This window comes from Sciurus vulgaris, assembly GCF_902686455.1.
Source record: "Sciurus vulgaris genome assembly, chromosome: 11".
Lineage (NCBI taxonomy): Eukaryota > Metazoa > Chordata > Mammalia > Rodentia > Sciuridae > Sciurus > Sciurus vulgaris.
The window spans coordinates 65409161-65431709 of NC_136472.1; the positions used below are offsets into that span (position 1 = coordinate 65409161).

A 22549-nucleotide genomic window follows, 5' to 3' on the forward strand; every position below is an offset into this window, starting at 1 on the left:
TTGACAATAATAATACCATAATACCACTATACATTGTCTGTAATGTATTATAGTGCTTTGATTATTTACTTTCTTTAAAAAATATTTTTTAGTTGTAGATGGACACAGTACCTTTATTAATTTATCTTTATGTGGTGCTGAGGATCAAACCCAGTGCCTCCCATATTCTAGGAGAGCACTCTACCATTGAGCCACCACCCCAGTTCCTGATTCCTTACTTTTTATCTTCAGTGTTTCTAGTACAAGTTTTTATTTTTAGGTTACTAGAAAGTTCACACAAACATTTTATAGTCATAAATGACTATTTTTAAGCCAATAACTGCTTAACTTTCATCATACAAAATCTCTACCCTTTTGTCAACATGCCCCCCAACATCTTATGTTTTGATGTTACATTTTGCATCTTTTTATTATGCTTTGCCTACCATGTTATTGTAACTATTAATATTTTTAATAGGCCATAAACAGAAGTCATGTGGAGGGACTATGTCTCTGGGGTCCAGGGAAGTAATGGTCAGGGTACAGCCATGTTGATAATGGCATGTTTGTGAAGCAGCAGGGGATCAAGGGATGGAAGCATGGACATGTGCAGATCTATAGTGGTTGCACGGTCCAGGGCAGTGTTTAATTCTCTGTGGCAGCTGTGCTGATACCTGGAGCATGAACATGTATTCTAAGGAACCTACAATGAAAATTCTGTCAGCAATGTGGAGTTCTTTATCCAAGATGCACAGTTGACTAGTGAAGTAACTGTCCATATATATGCTATGTCTTTGGTCTTCTGTGTGGGTTTGGTGAAGAAGTGAAGGGCACAAGTTTCTTATAATACTTATCATCAGCAATACTATTGGAGAGATGTCATATTTTATTTTTTAAGGGACATTCTCACAGGAGTCTCTCAGAAACTGCTTGCAGTTAAAGATGAACAGCCTGAAGACAGACTACTCTAGTTCCTGTTCTGTAATTCTAAGGATCAGAGGATCAATATCTGTCAGAACATCTATAACCCATTTTCAGAAAGCTGGAAAGTTTTGTTTTAGAAATGTTCAGTTTCTTTACTGACCTGCTCGCTTTTACACACAACAATATATTTGGGGTCTTTGAATATCCTGTGCTATCCACACATTGGTGAATGGTTAAACCATCTCATCTGGGAAGATAATAGGACTGGTCACTTCACTTATTGGGGCCTACATCCTTCAGAGTCTCTCATCCTTTTTCAATTTGAACAGAGGTAAGTTCTGTTAGGATTACTGGGTTCCAGCAGGGCCTTTCATGATTAGACAACCTCTTATAGATCCCCAAACCATCTGCCATCCATCAAGGGAAACCACTACTTCTGCAATGTACTACTCATTTGTAACGTTCAGGGAAGCTTTATTAGAACTGAGATCAATGTTATTCATTAAAGGAACCAAAAGGAAAGAATGAGCCTCATAACTAAATCTGTTTAATTACTGATATACTATAGTACTGTTTCAATTTCATTGGATCTATTTAGGCTTTCTGTATCCTCTTGGTTCAATCCTAGATGGTCATATATGTCTAGGAACTTTTCAATATCTTCCAGGTTTTGTATAATATAGTTTTTTCATAAAACTATAATACTGAAATGTGGTGTCTATTTTAGTATTCTCTTTTTCATCTCTAATTTTATTTATTTGAGATCTTGATACCTCTCTCTCTCTCTCTCAGTTATTTTGGCTAAGGATTTGTCCATATTTTCAAAATAACTTATCTTTGTTTCATTGATATCTTATGGTGTTCTTTAGTCTCTATTTATTTTGGTTCTGATCTTTATCATTTCTTTTTTCTACTTGATTTTGGGTTTGTCTTATTTTTGTTTTCTAAGAACCTGAGATGAATCATTAGTTTATTAATTCGAGATCTATGTTTTTCTGACACAGAAACTCACAGCTATAAATTTCCCTTTTATAACTACTTTTGCTACATCCCAAAGGTTCTGGTAGGTTGTATTTCCTTTTTCATTTGAGTCTAGGTATTTCTAAATTTACCCCTTCATTTCTTCAATGACCTACTTATTTTTCAAAAGTATATTTTTCCATGTCCAGGTGTTTGTATAATTTCTGCAGTTTCTCGTTCTGTTAATTTCTAGTTTCATTTTTGTTATGGTTTGATAAATTATAAGAAATTATTTCAGGTTTTTTTGGCATTTGTTAATATTCACCTTTTGCCCTTAAATGTGATATATTTTTGAGAAAGTTCTGGGTGCTAATGAAAAGAATGTGTATTCTGAAGCTGTTACAATATTACATAGAAGTCTATTAAATCCATTTGATTTAAATGTAATTTGACAAATGTAATTTGTTTCTTTGTTGATTTAAAAACAATTTTTTTTGGTCTGATGATCTATCTATTGGTGAGAGTTGGGTAATGCACACACTCACTATTATTATATTGGGGTCTACCTCTCCCTTTATGTCCTATAGAGGTTGTTTTATAACATTGGGCACTCTGACATTTGAGGAGCTAGATGTGATGGTGCACACATATAATCTCAGCTACTTGGGAGACTGAGTCCAGAGGACTGCAGGTTCAAGGCCAACCTGGAAAACTTAGCAAGACCCTGTTTCAAATTAAAACAAAACAAAAAAAAAAAAACAAAAAGCACAAAGAATTGGTTGGGGGGGGGTGTATCTCAGAGAGGGGTAGGGGATGAAAGAGAGGGAGGTAAGAAATCCAATTAAAGGATTTAAGAATACCAAAATTAGATGAAATTTTAAAAAAAGATAGTGAGGGAAATAGAAAAAAAAATGAAAATAATGAGACCTTTCTCATTGCTAAGGTGTTAGAGACTTCTTTCCAGGCCTTCTAATTTTGAAATCCACCAGTATTAGTGTGGTGGGTAGACTGCCTTGCAGCTCCAATCAGGTGATTTTTCTCTCAGCCCCAGTCAAACCTGTTAGGGCAGTTTGCAGGTTGAGTCCTGCCCACTTACTCACCAGGGCTGGTTAAGGCAATGTGTACACAGCAGGGAAATGTTCACTCCAGAAGCCTCTGTATAAACACCCAAGGATGTGGGGACAGTCTGAGCTGCTCATAAGCCCCCTCACGGGCCCCTCTCACCGGATGAATGTATGCACCATCCCAGTAGGCTCCTGCTCACTCCAGAGAGCTTTAGTCTGTGTGCCCGAGTGTGTGGCAAATGGCAAATGTTGAAGCCATAGCTGCATTTCCTCTGAATGCCTTGAGAATGAAGTAAGCAAGTAAACCAAGGGGATCTGTGCTAGGGGAAGGAGACTCTTGGAACCCAGAAATCTGCCAACCTTCCTTAGGGTTTTCTCAAACTTAGCCCTTATGGGAATAAACACAGGGCTGGTCTTGCCCTTCATCACAGATGGCAGGAACACAGGCCCCTGGGCCCTCCACAGCTCATGCTCCCTTCTGCTTAAGTCTCTCAAAAGATCTGTGACTGACCTTCCTACTCTCCACAAATGTCACATGGTCACCTCCCACCCGCTCACTGCAAAATGAATCGGAGTCCCCAAACTATGGCTGCTCCATATTTCCTGAACCTCAGAATTGACTATTAATAAGGTTTTTCTCAAGATGGTCCATGGCACTGTAACTGTTTGCCAAGTGATGCATTGGATTGCTTATCTAGAGCTAACTTGTTATGTAAGCTTTCAGGGGCTGCTTTCAGACCTAATCCCTGTGCTGGATTTGAAATCTGTGAGAACCATGGGTTTCTTCTGCATTAGGGCTACCAGCTGGCACTCTCCTTCACCTTCTATTTGTGCTGTCCTGTTTTACCTTCTCTACCAGGGAGCCTGGGTTGCATTTTTGCATTGCCTGCACTTTTCTGTTTCCTTTCTGCTTCTAGGTACTGGTTAGCTTTCCTACCACTCATATCTCTAAGACAAATACCAAGAATAAAGAAGATTTTCCCACATATATCAACAGATATATGTTCCCTGATCTCTTCTCAGGCGTAGATGCCTCAGCTAGGAAAGAAGGAAACACATTTTATTGTGAACCCCCAGTACAGACAATATATTCACTTGCTGTGAATTTTCATTTATTTTTATTTATTGGTACTGGGATTGAACCCAGTACCCAGGGGTGCTTAAACACTGAGTCACATCCTCGATCTGTTTTTTTTTTTTTTTTTTTTTAATTTATTTACTTTTTATTTTGACACAGGATCTTGCTACATTGCTTAGGGTTTTGCTAAATTGCTGAGGCTGGATTTGAACTTGCAATCCTCCTGCCTTAGCTTCCCAAATCACAGGGATTACAGGCATGCACGACTGTGCCCAGCTATTATTTTAATTTTGTATAATTTATTTGTGTGCATTATTTTATTCATAATACTCATCATATTTTGGATAAGAAGAACAAGTTGAGCATTCCTAACCTGAAAATCTAAAATTTATCAAAATCTGAAACTTTTTGAGGGCTGACACAATAGTTCAAGTGGAAAATAGCATACTTGACCTCCTCTGATGGATTGTACTAAAAATGAAGGTAAATGTAAAATATTATACAAAGTTATCATCAGTCTATGTATTTAAGGTATCTGTGAAATATAAATGAACTTTGGATTTAAATTGGGTCCTATAGGGGTTTTTTCCTGGTGTTTTGGTACTAAGGGAATACAGCATACTGAAAGTAATAGGGTTATTCACAGTTGAAATTATATATATACATATGTAGATATATATATTTCAAAGTCCAAAAAAAGTTCCAAATCTATAAAATTTCTGGTCCCAAGCATTTCAGATAAAGGTTGTCAACCTGTACAACAAATGCAACATGATGGTAAAAATATAAGCAGGAACAGGACAACACTGATATCAGGAAATAACTCTAAGAGGAGTTCAGAGGATTTTTTGAAGGTAAGAACAATTGCCTGTTCTCCCACCGTCATTTTTATTCCCATATATGCCTTATTTCCCTTACCAATTCCTCTTTGTTCCTTTTTATCACTTTATCCTTTTTACTTTTCTTAGAGGTAAGTTCAGCCTTGTGGAATAAAAGAAATTGGTTTGACTGTTTTAAATGTTTCAGAGGTTGAGATCAGATTCCCATCAACTATCTATGAATGAAATTACCTTGGAATGAGGTCTCTAGACTTATTCTAACTTTTTAATAAAAATTCATGTGAATGCATTAAAATGAGATTTTAAGCATACTTCTGACCAATGTGAGCATAATAAAAGTTCATTTTTCAAATACCCAGGGATTTTAATTTACTTTATGTTTAAAACCAAATGCCAGCTGAGGCTCTCAGTAGGTCATGACTGACAAAGCCATAACATTAGCAGTGTGGCATATAGAACAAGATAAATGATACTCTGATATTTCTTTAGATTATCCCAGAACTATCTCAGGTAGTTGGATAGTAGTGGCTATAACCCTTGGGTGAATTTCCAAGTCAATTCTTATGGGGAAGATGGAGACATATAAAATATTTTTTTTTTTCATGGTTTGGTGGGTACCAAGGGAATATACCATACTGAAAGTAATAGGGCTATTTATACCTAGATTAATAAACCACAGAGACTGGAAAGGTTTGTCGGATCATGGTCAGTGCTTCAGGGGCATTAGGCCCATGGGCAATACAGGAACTTGATCAGGTCAAGTGTTATGGAAAGACAAATGCTGGAGCTCTGCTACTCAGAATAAACTCAGACTGTGAAAGTTTGTGTGGTGCTTGGGTTTACTAATCCTTCCAACACAAGAACTATTTAAGCACTGGAAGGCTAATTGAACTTGTTTAATAATGTCTTGATAATACTTAAAAATCATAAATATGAAGCCTAATTAACAACTAAAACTCAAATACCACTGTCTAGTGAAAGAAATTCTCTTTTGTAAATAATATGGGCATGATTTTGATCCCTAAATAAATCAGGTGGCAGGAGAAACAGGAAAAATATGAGAACAAAATCCTAGAATTAGCAGTTTGTGTTGGGTAGAACGGAGAAAAGAAATTTCAGTTTGCAAAATTTATGACAGGAAGAATGAGAAAAATAATAGTTGGCATTTGTAGGGCAACATCCTTATCTACAACAAAGCTTTATCACTGAGGAGGTGAGATAAAGTGTATTAATGAGTTAGGCACATTTTATTTGCAAGGGAGTGGTAGCATCATCTTTCTGAAGTTGAAGACTCATTTTTCTCATTCCCATGATTTGATCTATGAAACACACTTATTTTAGTTTTCTGTGGACAGAAATTTTATAAGTTACTCAATCTCTGATTCTGAAAACTAATGAATGAAACTCTGACTAATAGACCTGAGACAGAAGCCAAATGATGTGACTCTGGAGGGCAACTTACCCAACATATTGTACAGATGTACTTAGATTATACACCAGGGTGTTGGTTAAATATGAAAATTTCCCCACCACATCTGAAATCCTGATTCTAGTTATGTCTAGAGTGTGTCAAACTAAAAAATATCTTAGGAAGAAACTTTAGTATAAACAATAAGTATCATAACAGGGAAATGCTCTACGAATAAGTTTAACAGACTTGTCAAAGAAAGAGGTATGTTCAATCCAGTTGTTAGCTATGCTCCCCATGTAGGGTTTAGAGATAAGGAAGTCAAAGTGTCTAGAGTTTGTAAATATCAAACATGATCCTCTCACTTCTTTAGTATCAGAGCAAGATACTGGAATAAAGTCTACTGGACAAGTTCTCCCTCCACATAAATATCCTTTTTTCCTCTGTTTTTGGTGTATTTTACAAGAATTCACTGAGCAAACTTAGGCCTTATGGATCAAGACTCGTGAAATTAAAAAGACAACAGATATGGGCATCAGATCAAATCCATAGACTCAACAAAAGCAGACCCCTTTAAATGCATGTAAATACATTAAAAACAAGCTTTTCAAGCACACTTCTGTAGAATAGAGGCATACTAAAAGTTCACTTACCAAAGGCCTGGGACTTAGGTCACAATGGAGATAAAGATGTGACATTGGTTTTCTTGTATGAAGAATAAGTGTATAGATAGAACAGTCTCATCCAACATTGAAAGCAGAGTCACAAATAGTACCTAGACAATATCTATAATGGCCGAAGTATTTCCTTCGCCACGTTTTCCTTCTAAACGACATTGTGTCCCCTCTCAGAGCCACCTGAGGTACTTGTTCAAAAAGCAGATTTCTCCAGCCTATTCTTTAAGATTCTGATTCTGTCGTAGGGTATAGTTGCCTATTTATACTATAAATAGTAAGCAGACTTTCAGAGATGGTTAATCCTCAGAATAAACAATATTTGAGTTATTAAGTCCCAGAAAGATGAGGAATTTATTTCCTGTTAAACAGTGAATAAAGTCACTTCCAATAATAATAATAAGAATGTAAAAATACCTTGAAAATGCCAGTAGAGTCCCTATACAGATAAGGAAGGTGGAACTTGATTTTACAGTGTTGCCAATCATGAGGCGAATGGGAACTATAATAATGGAGTTCTCTATAACCAATAATGAATAAAACAACAATTGCTGACATTCCATGTCAGGGAACTGGGTACGGATAATTAATAAGTAAGATTTCCAAAGAACCAAAAACATAGGGTCCAAACCCATTATTTATAGACCATTAGAATCCAAATGTAGCTTAAAGAATGGTAAAAAAAGATGAAACTCAAGTTCTTTTACTCCTAAAATCTTAAAAACTACCAGCCAAGTACTGACTGACTTACCAACCCACAGGCTTGAGGCAAATAAATGGGGAGATTGTTGAATTAAATGAATGAATATTGGAGTGGTTTTTTTTTTGTTGTTGTTGTTGTTTTTGTTTTTTTGTATTTGGGATTGGACCCAGGGATGCTTAACCACTGAACAACAACATCAGACCTTTTATATTTTTTATTTTGAGACAGTCTCACTAATTTGCTGAGGCTGGCTTTGAACTTGTGATCCTCCTACCTCAGCCTCCCAAGTCTGAGATTACAGGTGTGAGCCACTGCACCCAGTTTGGAGTGGTCTATTAACTAGTAATAAGTAATAAAGAAATCATTTTTTTAAAGTGAAATCTCAAGCTTTGTATATGGTGAAGGTAGTGTACAATCTGAAAACAAAAGTCACAAATGTAATAAACAGTCCTTCTGCAAACTGTATTCTTCTCAGTAAACTCAGATTTTTGTTGCTGTTATTATTGATGTCATTATGTGATTATTTTTCCTGAAAATGGAAGTTAGGGTTGGAATTCCAACCTTATATAAAAATTGTAGTTAATTTTGATAGACCAAAGATAAAGTGATGTAACAGGAAAATTGTGGGTCAGAAAGCATAAAATTCTTGGAAAATAGAACTCAATTATGCACTTCCTATTGACATATTTCTTAGTTCTCCAAAGCTATACTGAGCCTTAATGTCGTCTTTCTCTTTTTATCTTCTTTTTCTTACAACTCTTATTTCCTAGAACTTTATTATCCAATATGGAAGTCACTATTCATGTGTGACTATCAAATATTTGAAATATGCCTGGTCTGAATTGAGATATGCTGTATGCATATAATATATTCCATATTTCAAAGACTTTGTATAAAAATGTATGTAGAATATTTTATGGATCTCTGTATTTTTATACATGGAAATATTTATATTTAGGGAAAAATAGTATAATTTTAATTGATTTTTAATTTTTTCTAATTAGTTATACATGACAGTACAGTAGAATGCATTTGCGCATTTTGATAAATCACACATGAATGGAGCACAATTTCTCATTATTTTGATTGTACATATTGTAGGATCACATTGGTCATGCAGTCATATATGTACATGAGGTGATAATGTCTGTTTCACTCACTGTTCTTCCTACTCTGTGGAAAGTCATCCTTATTTAACAGAGTCAGACTAGTTGAGCCATGGGATGCAGATGTCTAGCTTCTAGGAACTGCATCAAAGTATGTGGCACTGCATGGGAGTGGTTCCCTGTCTCTTTCTGGAATAGTACCCCTAAGAGAATGGCTCCCCTAACTCTACCCTTTCCTGTCCATCACAGAAAAGGCTTCTTCTGGTCTTGGTCCCCTTTACCTGTGTGTCTATAGATCAAAGAGAGTTGGGCTATTCCATGTTGTTAGAGGACAGAGCTGGTAAGGCCAGACCCGTCCCGCCTCCTCTCATTTAAAAAGAGTATTGGTTCTTCTGTGTTTATTGAGTAGATAAGTTTATGGGTAATTGATTGATAAACAGCCAACATCATTCTCAGGAGTTAACTTTTCTCATTCACATGGGACATGGCTGAGAGACCCCCACACTATCCCCATACCCCTTTCACTTCCTTCACTTCCCTCCACCTAATCTAATGTAACTCTGTTCTTCCCTAGTGTTCCCCACTTATTGTGAATTAGCATCTGCATATCAGAGAAGACATTCGACCTTTGGTTTTTTGGTTTGGCTTATTTGGCTTAGCATGATATTCTCCAACTCCAAGGACTTAAAATCAGCATACTACAGTGATGCAGCCACATCAATATTTATAGCAGCTCAATTCACAATAGCTAAACTATGGAACCAACCTAGGTGTCCTTCAACACATGAATGGATAAAGAAAATGTGATATATATATATATATATACATACATACACACACACATGATGGAATATTACTCAGCTTTAAAGAAGAATGAAATAATGTTTTATTTAGTTTAATTTCACCTATTTAATTTTTAAAGTGGCTACTAGAAAACTTTAATTTACATATATGAATTATGTTATATTTCTATTAGTGCTGCTCTATAATGTTTTCTTTGAGGCAAAGGACAGAAAGGTGTGACTCCCTTGAGAATGTTGAACATTGAGAATTGTTATTAACTATGATTTAGCTATGGTTTATCCTCCAAAGATCGATGTGTCGGAAGCTTGGTGCCAAGTGTGGTCATCTGAAATGTGGAGACCTCATACATTGAGGTGGCAAACCTTGAGAGATGGGGTCTAAAGGGAGGTAGTTCGTTTGTTGGGGATGCTGCCCTTTAGAAGTGGTTATGAGTGTTCTCATGGGTCCCTGATGAGTTTCCATGACAGCAAGTCACTTTTAAAACAGCACTCCTGGCTTCTTTGCAGTATCTGGCTTCACATCTCACCAGGTGGTCTCATCTGCATGTATTCCTGCCACTAATACCATCCACCATGAGGTCCTCACCTGGGCTGAGTGGATGCTCACACAGTGCCCTTGAATCTCCTAAATAAATAAATATATATTTTTTCTTGATAAAGTAAAAGCTTCGAGTATTTTCTTATGGAAACAGAAAATAGGCTAATATCAGATTACCCTAAAAGGACTGACTTCAGTATACCAAGTTTAAATAAAGAAAATACAGCATAATTAAAAATTAACAATCATTAGTGTGTATACAGCATTAAACTTCGTGTCTTAGGGTAAAATGCATAGAGTCAGAAGATCCAGATATATGCTAATTATTTTCTTCATTTTCTCAGGCACATATTCTTGGCTCAGTCATTGCAAAGACTGGAACATCCTAGGCATTGGGAATATCCCAGAAAGACTGGTTATTTAATAGAATGATAAACTTTGAGATTCAGGAAAACAGAATGGCTAAGCCTATTCCATAGTGAAACACAAATAAATAGAGCCAAAAAAAAAAAAAAAATCCTTGTTACTTAATGTAAAACAGGATAAAATGCCCTAGAAAGATCACCAAAAGAAGTAATAAGGTAGGTTCCAGTGTTGGGATTAATTATCTAAGAGGTAGAAGGAGGAGAGAAAAGCTAAAGAGTTAGAAAATGTATATAAGACCAACTAATTATAAAAAAAAGTCCATAATTGCTCATAAGCATAACACATAACACATCTATGCCATTCCGGGCATAGATCAAAACTATGTTTTTGTATGTTGAATTCACAGAACATTCATTTCAGAGACTGTTCATAATAGTTTTTGATATAAGGATACCATGCCAAAAAGTTAATGCTAATATGGTCTCCTGCAAAGATGCATTGGAATCTATACATGCTGGGGCATAGCATGAGTGTCCTTGATGCTCTATGGAAGTCAGGCATGCTGCACCCGTGACAATCTTTTCTGACTTATACTACATGCTTCTGAGTAAGTTTTCATAGAAGAGAGATTAAATTTATGGTCTGATTTCATAACAATATTTTTGTCCTGTTTTTTGTTTGTTTGTTTGTTTTTTGTACTGGGGATTACATCCCCAACCCCTTTTATTTTTTATTTCAAGACAGGGTCTCACTAGGTTGCTTACAATCTTGCTAAATTGCTGAGGCTGGTTTAAAACCTGCAATATTTCTTCTCAGCCTCCTGAGCTGCTGCGATAATAGGCATGTGCCACCATGCCTAGCTACTTTTGTCCTTTTATATTATTTTTTTTGTTTACATACTTCTGTATTTATATAATATTTATCTATCTTTATAGTGGATACAAATCTTCTCAAAGTAGTTTAAAGCACAAAAGGAGGGTACTTATAAAATCCTGACCACAAAAACTGAGGATAAGTCTATATCTCAGTTGCAACTGTGGCAATGTGAGAAATAGGCCTTTCACTCCAGACTAGTGACACTACTGCTCACTTTAAAATATAATGTACCTGAATCACCCATGTGCTTCAGGAATCCATGTAGTTAAATGGTACTATGCCCTAGTTGAGGCAAAGATCTCTGTTGTGTTTGGGAATCATAGGGGTGTTTATTTAAAATGATATTTTTCTGCAATAGCTTTTGAGAGTTTGATTCCAGGATGTTTAATATGTGTTGCTGACAGATACGTTTTTAAACAAGTTTCCATGTCTTCCAGAAGCTAATGGTCATTAGAACTGACTGTGACAATCTCAGAGTTAGGAGTTGTTTGTATATTTATGAAGGTTTATTTACCATACAAAGAGGGATATTTCCCACCCTTCTTATTCAAATGTAGAGTGGACAAGTTCCCTGATAACAACAATATTCAATGTTGTCCAAAACACTGGAGTGAGCCAGAGCATTCATAACTGGGAGGCAAAACTTGATGGTAGTATGTCCTTCTGTAGTCAGGGCCAATAATTTAATGTTGTGGTTATTTCACAATGACTAGTATGTCTACATCCTCATATGAAAGTTCACTTGGGAAATTTTTTTGCCTATCACTGGTTGCCAAGTAGTAAGAGAAAGGTATTTCCCTTTCAGAAACCCACAAACTATAAAACAAGGACAGCAATTTAATCAGTTTCTTAACACATTTCAGAAGTGAATTCCCACAATTTCTCAACAGAAACTAGATAAGACTTACTAATTCAATCCATATATCTGAATAGAAACATAGTCAACCTATCAGAAGATGTCTTTAGAAGCACCTCTGGAAACATGAAGTCTGTTTTCTGAAGGAACTCTGTCTTTTGGGGAATACTTTGTCTGTACCTTACTGTCATCTGGTTATCTGTTGGATGTGAAGAATCCTGTATTAATATTTTCTAACCTCTTTCTCATCCTTTCTTCCTTGGAGGACTTTGGTCCCTAAGTATGATAAATAGGAGTACAGTTCCATAAAAATATCTTTGGTTTTGCATGTTAAGTTGAAAGGTGACCCTAGACCAACTATCTTCTTTCTCTTTTCCCCTGTCATTCTCTTTGAGTTATAGAGCAAAATGACAAGATAAAAAGTCATTGCATTTTGTCTGAATGTATCTCTATTTTCAGCAAAATTTAAATCTAGGATTAATTCCATGTAACTGGAGGGAATGAATCTAGGACAGAAGATCACAAGAAATTTTGCTCTTCTCAATTTTGTCTGTTATTTCATTATATTAGACATAGCATAGTCACTCTATGTGCACAAGAAGGCTTGCAGAAAGTTTGACCATTTGAGACAAAGAAAATCTGGATTTCAGAAGGTGATGTCACCAAATCTAAGCCTGGTCTAGGATAAGTGTCATAGTGAACGTCTAAGATATCCTCTAGGATTCCATCCCTCTGGTGTTCATGCTCCCACCATATAGCAGGCTGGATCTCTATGATCAATACAATGTCTCAAAATTGATATTGTGTCATTTCCAAAGTTAGGTTATCAAAGACACTGGTTTTAGCTTCTGTCTTGGATATTCATATTGATTCTCTCTTTCTCTCTTTCCATCCCAAGTCCTTACCTTTGAGGGAATCCAGCTGCCATGTTGTAAACACGTGTGTACACATAGGAATCAAGGCCTCTAGCCAATAGTCACATGAACTAGCTTAAGAGCACAGCCTCTAAACAATCAAGCAACTCTGGCTAACATTTTGTCAGCTACCTCATAAGAGATTTTGATTCAGATAATCTTCTCAAAAACTGTGAGATAATGAGTTTGTTATTTTTAGCCACAAAGTGTTATATTATTATGCAGCATTAAATAACTAATACTGTAATATATAAGGGAAGAGGACAAGAAGAAACGTTTGTTCCTGCATACATGCAAGGTGTCATGTCCCAAAAAAGGTCAGAGATAGACCAGTAAAAAAGGTTAAAGCAGTTACCAAGGTGAGATAAGACCATAAGGAAAGAAGTAGCAGAGAGAGTAGCAGAAAAATGAAAAAATGTATATGATAAACCAAGTGTTCTTGGAATGGTCCCCTGCAATGTACATTTGAGGGAGAAAGGGTCATACAAGGGGTTCTCTAGAAAAAAGATAATATGTCCTTATAATCTTGTGTTCATGTTAGCTTTGCTGAAGTTTCTCTTCCCATAAAATATTAATTTGAAATGTTACATTGTTAAAAAAATATAGATTCTAATAAGTTTTCCTATCATGAAAACTTGAATTCATTACTCCACTGGAGACCACTTAGTGGTCATTGAATCTGATAATAAAAGGCAAATTTTCAGCACCTTACACTATTTGGCTCCATATTTTGTGCTTTTGAGAGAGAATATACTTGTCTGCAGGAAAAGTTTGGTTAGTCAAATTTTCATACCTGTATTAAGTTCCTATAGCTACTGTAACAAATTACACAAACTTGTTATTTTAAAACATTAAAATTTATTATCACACAGTTCTGGCAAATGGAAGTCTTAAATGAGTCCCACTGAACTAAAATCAAGGTATTGGTTGCACTGTTTTCCTTCTTGATGATCTATGGGAGAATCCATTTCCTTGCCTTTTCTAGCATCTAGAAGCCACCTACATTCCTTGGGAATGGCTCCTTTCATCTATCCTCAAAGTCAGCAACGATTAACAGGATCCTTAGAGAGCCATGATTTTGGCTTTCTACTATCTTTCCCTTCTTCTTTTAATGACGCATGTAATTATATCAGAATCACTGGGATAATCCAGGATACTTTACCTACATAAGGTTCACTGATTAACAAATTTAATTAATCAGCCTCTATGGGGTTTGGGGCAGATATGTTCAAGAAGCTATTATTCTTTATGCTTACTGCAATACCCATAGTGCGGTTAATTTTTATGTGTATGCATTTGCACTTGCAAATATTCCTGTTCTGTAGAATGAAATAATTGGACCTTAAGGGATCTCAGAAATCACTGAATAATTGCAAAAACATATAAAATAGATGAAAAGAGAAAAAGCAAATGGTTAAGGGAAATGGTTTCAAGAAGTTATACATGTTAATCAATTCTAGGGTGTCCTTCATGTTTCTTTCCCTTATATTCTGCCTCATTTATTGCCCTTATTTCCTAGCTATCACTCTCTGCATTCTATCACTGGTAATAGAATGACAAAGAATACCTGCCATGAAAATATTTGGACATGGGAGTCAAACACCAAGAAGGGTTAATGGACATTCCTGATTTGGAAGCAGTGTCTGCATTCTGCCAGGGTTAAATACAAAAACATATTTATTAAGTAAAACATATGCAGTAAGTTACTAATGAGTAGACAAGCAAATATAGAGAAATAGTTTTCCCATCAATAATGAGAAATAGTTAACTTTAAAGACATTAATTTTCTAAGCACATATATGAGAGATTATTAAACCAACCTCAGGGCCATGGATTGAAGCCCAACTCTCACAAAATAGTGATCACTCTTTCAAGAAAAGACCTACTATAAATTTTAGACAGTGGAAAGGAGAAAAACATGTCATTCCATTCAGAGGTTGGGCTGCACCAATCTTTGGGGAAAAAATCACCCAAATGCCTGTTTCATTGTGTTTTTCAGTTTGAAACTAATATTAATAGTGCATTTCTACTAAATGGATTTGTGCCCTATCTCTTAACAGGTGGCAAGTCTTATTATGCCTTAGAACCACCTGATGTGGTGATAAAATATTGATAAATATAGATGTTTCAAGTCTACCCAGCATGCATGTGGATACTGGTGTCTGCATTTATGACAAAACTTTTGGCCACTCTGAAGCTGATGGACCCCAGATAAACAAGGTAAGTCTCAAAGTTATGAGCACTTTATTAATGAGAAACTGGTCTCCTGCCAAAGAAGAGTGGGCTCACCCTCATTTGTCAAAGTAAAATATATTCTCATAACTTCAATAAAATAAAAAAAGTCTGATTGAATTATAGCATCTGTAGTGGGATGCACCATAAAGTTACCTTCAATGAGTCATACCTAACCTAGATAATGAAGAGATGGAAAATCTAAAGTGATTTTCCCTAAGAAAGACTTGAATTCTGCACAGTGTAAGGCATCATATGAGGATCATTGCCCATTTGGATCAGAAGAGTCAACATTCTATCCACAAGACATTCTATCCAATATGAGACCTTATGGTTGATTCATAAGTCCATACTTATATGCTTTGAAATTTTGTATTTAAATACTTGCTTTTACCTTCATATAAAATTTCTCTTATGTAAGAATTGATTAAATTAAGCTTACATAACAAATTATAAAATAAAGTCTAAATTGCCAAGTTAGGTTAAAGATGACAAAAACAAATATGGAAAGTTGTCCTAGGAAATAAGACACAAACATCCTCTATCACATTAATCTCTTTAATTCACTCTTGACTATTCTCCCTTTCAGTTTTTCTTTTTTGTTTTCAATGTATTTATTTCTCATTTGTTAGAGGTAAGTTGAGCTTTGAAGAAGACAGCGGAAAGCTTATTTTTCCTGATGATTTTGTTAAATGGAATTGGATTCCCAGGAAGTGTTGAAAGACAATATTACCACAGAAGTAGTATCCATAAGCTACTAAATTTACTTATTTTTTTTTTTTAGAAAATTTACATCAATTCAGAAATGAATTGGTATGGACGCCTTGGTGAAAACAAATACCTCAAATGAAAGGTATTTTCCAATGACCTTAGAGTTTGAGTGTTCTCTAAGTTTTGGGAAAAACCATACACTTAATGGGGAATATTCATTAGGTTGGTTAGAAACTAACCTGCCTTTTATTGAAAATGAAGAAATCATGATCTTCCTCTGAAAATACCAGTTTGAAGCTCAGGTATACTGATCAATGTTGATTTTCATGATTTGATGAATTTTCCAGGGTTCTGCTTTTCAATCCAGTTAGTGAAAGGACTTCAATTATATGCATAGGCATGAAGAAACAAAAATGCATAACATTTGGCCAACTTTACTTAAAGTTGCTTTCAATTATCAGGCATTTTAGATAGAAACCACAACAAAATTGAACAGCTAAGTTCCTATTTGGATTCATATCTTTTTGTTTCTGCCTCAGATATATTTATTAATCTAAGTTTTACTCATTAAATCTTTCATTCAGGAACTAAGGGTAGCAAATTGTCTGCTTATAGAAAATGGAAGAAATGTTCACATCCCAAGCCAAGTTGCAGGGTTGAGAAATAATTGGTCTTTCCCTCCACGACAGTGAAACCTCCTGCTCCTGGGAAATACCCAGGCTCATAGGTGATTCATTTGCTTCACAGCGTCCTTCTTGCTAAATGGCAGCATGCCCCATCAGTTAACAGATAAGCCTGGGATCTGAGAACTGCAGAAGTGAGTGGGAGAAATGCAGATTTCTTCGCTGTACACTCTGAGGTCCTGGTTCTAAGATTTTGGCATGGGATGCTAAAGCCTGAATTTTCAGTGTCCATATATTCCCTGAGGCTGTTGTTTCATACTCCTTGAACAAGAGACTTTCAGAGCTTTACAGTAGAGGGGCAATAGTCTCCAGTCAAAGAGTAGTCACAGTTTTCTTAAAGAATCTTCAATGTCTTGATAATCTCAGTCAAGGCAAGGGGCCTAAGGTGCCAATACATCCATTTCTTGAAATGGATTATTGACTGCAGAAAGTTCTTAGCAATTGCAATATCAGATGTTATGAAAGAGATGTTTCTTCCAGAACAACAGCTTACCAAACAATGATTTTACTTCATAATGCATGAGGGCTCTTGAAGCAGTTATTCATAGGACCACAATTGGGAAAGCACATAATTGTTCATAAATTTTTATGGGATACTGAAACTCCTAAGTCCAAAAAATAGCAGAAGAAAGGAAACCCTTTAAAATCTCTCTCAACCATAAAACTAGGCTGGTGATATAAATAGGTGTTAAATAGTGTCCATTAGCAGTCTCCCAGGTGTGCTCAGAAAATGAATAAAGATTGAAAAACAAATGTTTCTATCACTAAATATGCACTTGAAAATTAGTACATTTTTAGTATAAGCTACAGTAATTAAAATTGACCAGAGGTCCTTTAAACAGAAAACTTTGAAAACTAAATGAAAATGGTTGAAGTCCAGTAAACTATGCTTACTGGGATTTTCTTTGAAACATGTTTGTTTCTTCTCTTTTAAAAACCACTTTACATTGCTGGTGGAGTTGCAAATTGGTGCAGCCACTCTGGAAAGCAGTATGGAGATTCCTCATTCAAACTTGGAATGGACTCACCGTTTGACCCAGCTATCCCACTCCTTGGTTTAGACCCAAAGGACTTAAAATTACCATACTACAGTAACAGCCACATCAATGTTATAGCAGCTCAATTGACAATAGCTAGATTGTGGAACCAACCTAGATGCCCTTCAATAGATGAATGGATAAAGAAACTGTGGTGTATATACACAATAGGATATTATTCAACCATAAAGAAAAATAAAATTATGGCATTATGGCATTTGCAGGTCAATGGATGAAGATGGAGAACATCATGCTAAGTGAAATAAGCCAGTCCCCAAAAACCAAAGACCAAATGTTTTCTCTGATAAGTGGATGCTGATACATAATGGGGGGGGGTGCAGGTTAAGAGAAGAATGGAGGAACTTTAGATTATATAGAGGGAAATGATGGGAGGGGGAGGGAGTAGGGGAAGAAAAGATAGTGGAACGAGACAGACATCATTACCCTATGTACATTGTGTACAACCATAGAAATGAAAATAGAATAAAAATTTTTTTAAAAAGGCTTATTGAGGTATTCTTGGCTTTAATATTAAGGTATGATTGACGTACATATTGAAAGTATACAACTTCGTGAGTTTGAAGATGTGCCCATGAAATGATCAGCTCAATCAATGCCATAAGAATACCCACAGCCTATAGAAGTTTTCTCTGGCTCACTTTTTAAAATGTGTGGTAAGAACACTGAACATAAGATCTAGACTCTGGGAATATTTTAAAGAATAGAATACAGTACTGTTCACCATGGGCACTATGGACTTATTCTTTCTGTATAACTGAAATTTTATAACCCTTGAGGAGCACCTCTGGTTTTCTCTCTGCCCGGTACCTGGCAACCACCATCTATTCCCTACTTGTATGAGTTTGGATTTAGATTTAGATTCTTCATATAAATGGAATCTCTTAGTATTTGTCTTTCCATGTCTAGATGATGTCACTATTATGGTTTGTTCTGGAATATTCCCCATGGGTTCATGTGTTGGGGAATACACCAATGTTCAGAGATGGATTGTTTAAGGAAGTGACATGATTATGAAGGCTCTAACCTCATCAGTGAATTAATCTGTTGACGGGTTCATAATTAAAGACTATTAAGAGGTGACAAAATCATAGGAGGTGGTGCCTAGTTGAAGGAAGCATGTCATAGGTGGGCCCTTGGGGACTCCACCTTGTACCTGGCCCCTTCTTTCTCTTTCTGCTTCCTGGTTCCCAGAAGGCAGCTTTTCTCTGCTCTGCCCTTCCACCATAATGTTTCTGCCTAGTCATAGGCCCAAAAGCAATGGAGCCAGCAGACCGTGGACTAAAACTTTTGAAACCATCAGCCAAAAATAAGCCTTTCCTTTTTTAAGATATTATTCTCAGGTATTTTGTCACAGCAGTGAAATTCTGACACAGTCATTTAGCATAATATTCTCCAAGATCATCCATGTTATTTACAAATAGTAGATTTCCTTCTTTTTATGTTTTATTAGTGTACTTATTATACATAATAGTGGGGTTCATTGTGAAATATTCATATGTGCATACAGCATAATTTGCTCCAATTCATTCCCTAGTATTTTCCCTTTCCCATTCTCCTCCTTCCCCTATTCTCCTTCCTGTACTCATAAGTGTGTGTGTGTGTGTGTGTGTGTGTATGTATTCATTGGTGCTTTGTAATTATGCACAAAGTTGGAAGGCATCGTGATATATTTAAACATGCATATAGCATAATTTGGTCAGTGTTATTCCCCAGTTCTTCCCTTTTCCCTCCTTTTTTCCCTGTCTCTTGATCCTGTAACTTTTACTCTATTGATCCCCTATTTATTTTTAAGACATCTCTTTTTCTTAATTTCTTTTTTCTCTCTAGCTACCACATGTGAGAGAAAATATTTAACCCTTGACTTTCTTCCTCTGAATATTCACTTAGAATGGTGTTCTCCAGTTTGATCAATTTACCAGTAAATGACTTAATTTCATTCTTTTTTACAAAAAGCTGAGTAGAACTCCATTGTGTATATATACACCAAACTTTCTTTACTCATTTGTCTGTTGATTGGTACCTAGGCTGGTTTCATAATTTGACTGTTAAAAATTGCACTTCTATAAACATTGGAATGCATGTGTTGCTATATTAGGCTGATTTCAGTTCTTTTTGATAAATATCAAGGAGTTGGATAGCTGGGTCATGTGGTGGGTCATGTGGAAACTATACTACTTTCCAGAGTGGTTGTACTAATTTGCATTCTTACCAACAATGAGTAAGTCTTCTTTCCTCCCTATATCCTCATCAACATTTATTATTTATATTCTTGAGGATTGCCATTCCAACTGGGGTGAGATAAAATCTCAGTGTAGTTTTCATTTTCATTTCTCTGCTTGCTAAGGATATGGAATATTTCATACATTTGTTGCCCATTTACATTTCTTCTTTTGATAAATATCTTATTAGCTCATTTGTCTATTTATTGCTTGGGTTATTTCTTATTTGGATGTTAGGTTTTTGAGTTCTTTATATATTCTGGCTACTAATCCTCTGTCAGAAGAGTAACTGGCAAATATTTTCTCCCATTCTCTAGGCCCTCTGTTCACACTATTGTTTGCTTTGCAGTGTGGAAGCTTTTTAATTTGATTTCATCCCATTTATTGATGCTTGGTTTTATTTCTTGTGCTTTTGGTGTTAGTTCTATCAGGTTTTTATTGGAGTCCTTAAGGTCTTCTACATATAAGAAAGATCATGTCATATGCAAACAGAGATAATTTTCTTCTATCTTTTATGAGTTAGATGCCTTTTATTTCTTTTCCTTGCCTAATTGCTGTATGACTTCTAGTACTATTTTAAACAGAAGCAACCAACCTTGCAGATCTTAGATGAAAAGTTTCATATTTTCACTATTAAGTATGAATGTTGGATGAGTTTTTTTTAACATGTTCTTTATTTTGTCCAGTTAAGTTCTTTCTATACCTAATTTATTTAGTTTTTATCATGAAAGAATTTTGAATTTTGTCTTATACCTTTTGCATGCATCGAGATCATCATATGGTTTTTGTGCTTTGTTCTGTTAATGTGGTGTGTTAAATTGATTGATAAGTGTATGTGAGACCATCCTTGTATCATAGGGATATGGTCATAGTGAATGATCCTTTTAATGTATCATTGAATTCAGTCTGACAATATTTTGCTGAGTACTTTTGTGTCTCTATTCACCAGGGTCCTGTTTTTATTTTGTGTCTTTGTCTGGTTTTGGTATCAGAATAGTTTTGGCTTCAGAAAATGAGTTTTGAAGTGTCCCCTCTTTTATTTTTGAAAGAACTTAAGAATATTGTACATTGATTCTTCTTTTAATGTTTGGTAGACTGCAACTGAGACACCATTGGATACCGAACTCTTCTGTCTTGGGAGGTTTGTGATTACCAGTTCAATATCCTTACTCTTTAAAAATTTTTTTTTTCAGGTTTTCTGATTCTTCATGATTCAGTATTAGTAGGTTGTAGATTCTTGTGAATTTTTCCATTTCTTCTGGATTGTTCAATTTGTTGATACATTATTGGTAATTGCCATTCTTTATAATTTTTAAATGTAATATTAGTTCAATGTCTATTCTTTCATTTTCAATTTTATTTGAGTTCTCTTAGTCTTGCTAAAGGATTGTTGATTTTATCTTTCCAAAAAAAATAACCCAATGTTTTAAAAATTTATATTGTTTTCATTTCCTATTTCTGCTCTAATTTTATCATTTCCTTCTTTATGTTAATATTGGCTCATTTTTTTCTGTATTTGTTGTTAGAAATTTCCTTCTTATTTACTGATTTTTTTGCATCCCATCAATTTTGGTAGGTTGTGATTATATTTATCTTGAGATATTTTCTAATTTCTCTTTGACACAATGATTATTCAGGAGAGTGTACTATAAATTTCAAGTTTTATGTATTTTTCCATTTTCCTTCCGTTATTGATTTCTAGTTTATAATCCCATGGTCAGAATGGAAGGACTGAAGGTTATAAGATCTTTGTTACTTTTACAAGTTGCAATTAATGTACCACCAGGAAAGTTGATGAAAAAATTAGCATTTAATTTTAAATATTACTAATTCTAATGGTGAAACTAAACATCTCATCATAAATGATATTTATTCTGATATTAATCAATAAAGCATTAAACAATTTAATAAGAGTATTCACGATTTAAATCTCCTTAAATTTGTGAAGACTTCAGTTAGACATAGTGTGTCATCCATCCTAGAGAATTTTCCATGTGTATTTGAGAAGAATGTGTTTTCTACTTTTATCAGAAGGGTTCTGTGTAAGTCCATTAGATACATTTGGTCTGCAGTATTTTTAAAGTCTACTGTTTTATCATTTACTTTCTGTTTGGATGTTCTATCCATTTGTGAAAGTAGGTTATTGAAGTTCCCTTGTGCTATTACATTGTTCTTTATATTCCCCTTCAGAGCTATCAATGTTGGCTTTATATATTTAGGGGCTCTTATGTTGACTGCATATGTATTTATAGTTTTTATATCTTCAGGTTAAATTTACTCTTTTATTATTATATTATTACCTTACATGTATTTTTGATGGTTTTTACTTAAACTCTGTTTTGTATGATGCTATCTCTGTTCTTTTCGGTTAGAATTTTCATGGAATACCTATTACTATACCTTCACTTTCAATCTACGTGCATTCTTTTTGTTTTGTTTTGTTTGTGAAAATTAGCATTGGATATTTATTTTTTTCCATATTTCATTGGTACATTTTAATTATACACAATGGTGGGATTTTTTTTTATGTCCTTCCTTAATGCTCATGGAATCTCTTG

General features: G+C 35.1%; 1 protein-coding gene across 1 annotated transcript in view; it reads right to left on the reverse strand.

Moving 5' to 3' along the window:
- Window positions 1-22549, reverse strand: part of LOC306640996 (uncharacterized protein) — a 57598-nt gene that overhangs the window by 14934 nt on the left and 20115 nt on the right. The window lies entirely within an intron of this gene.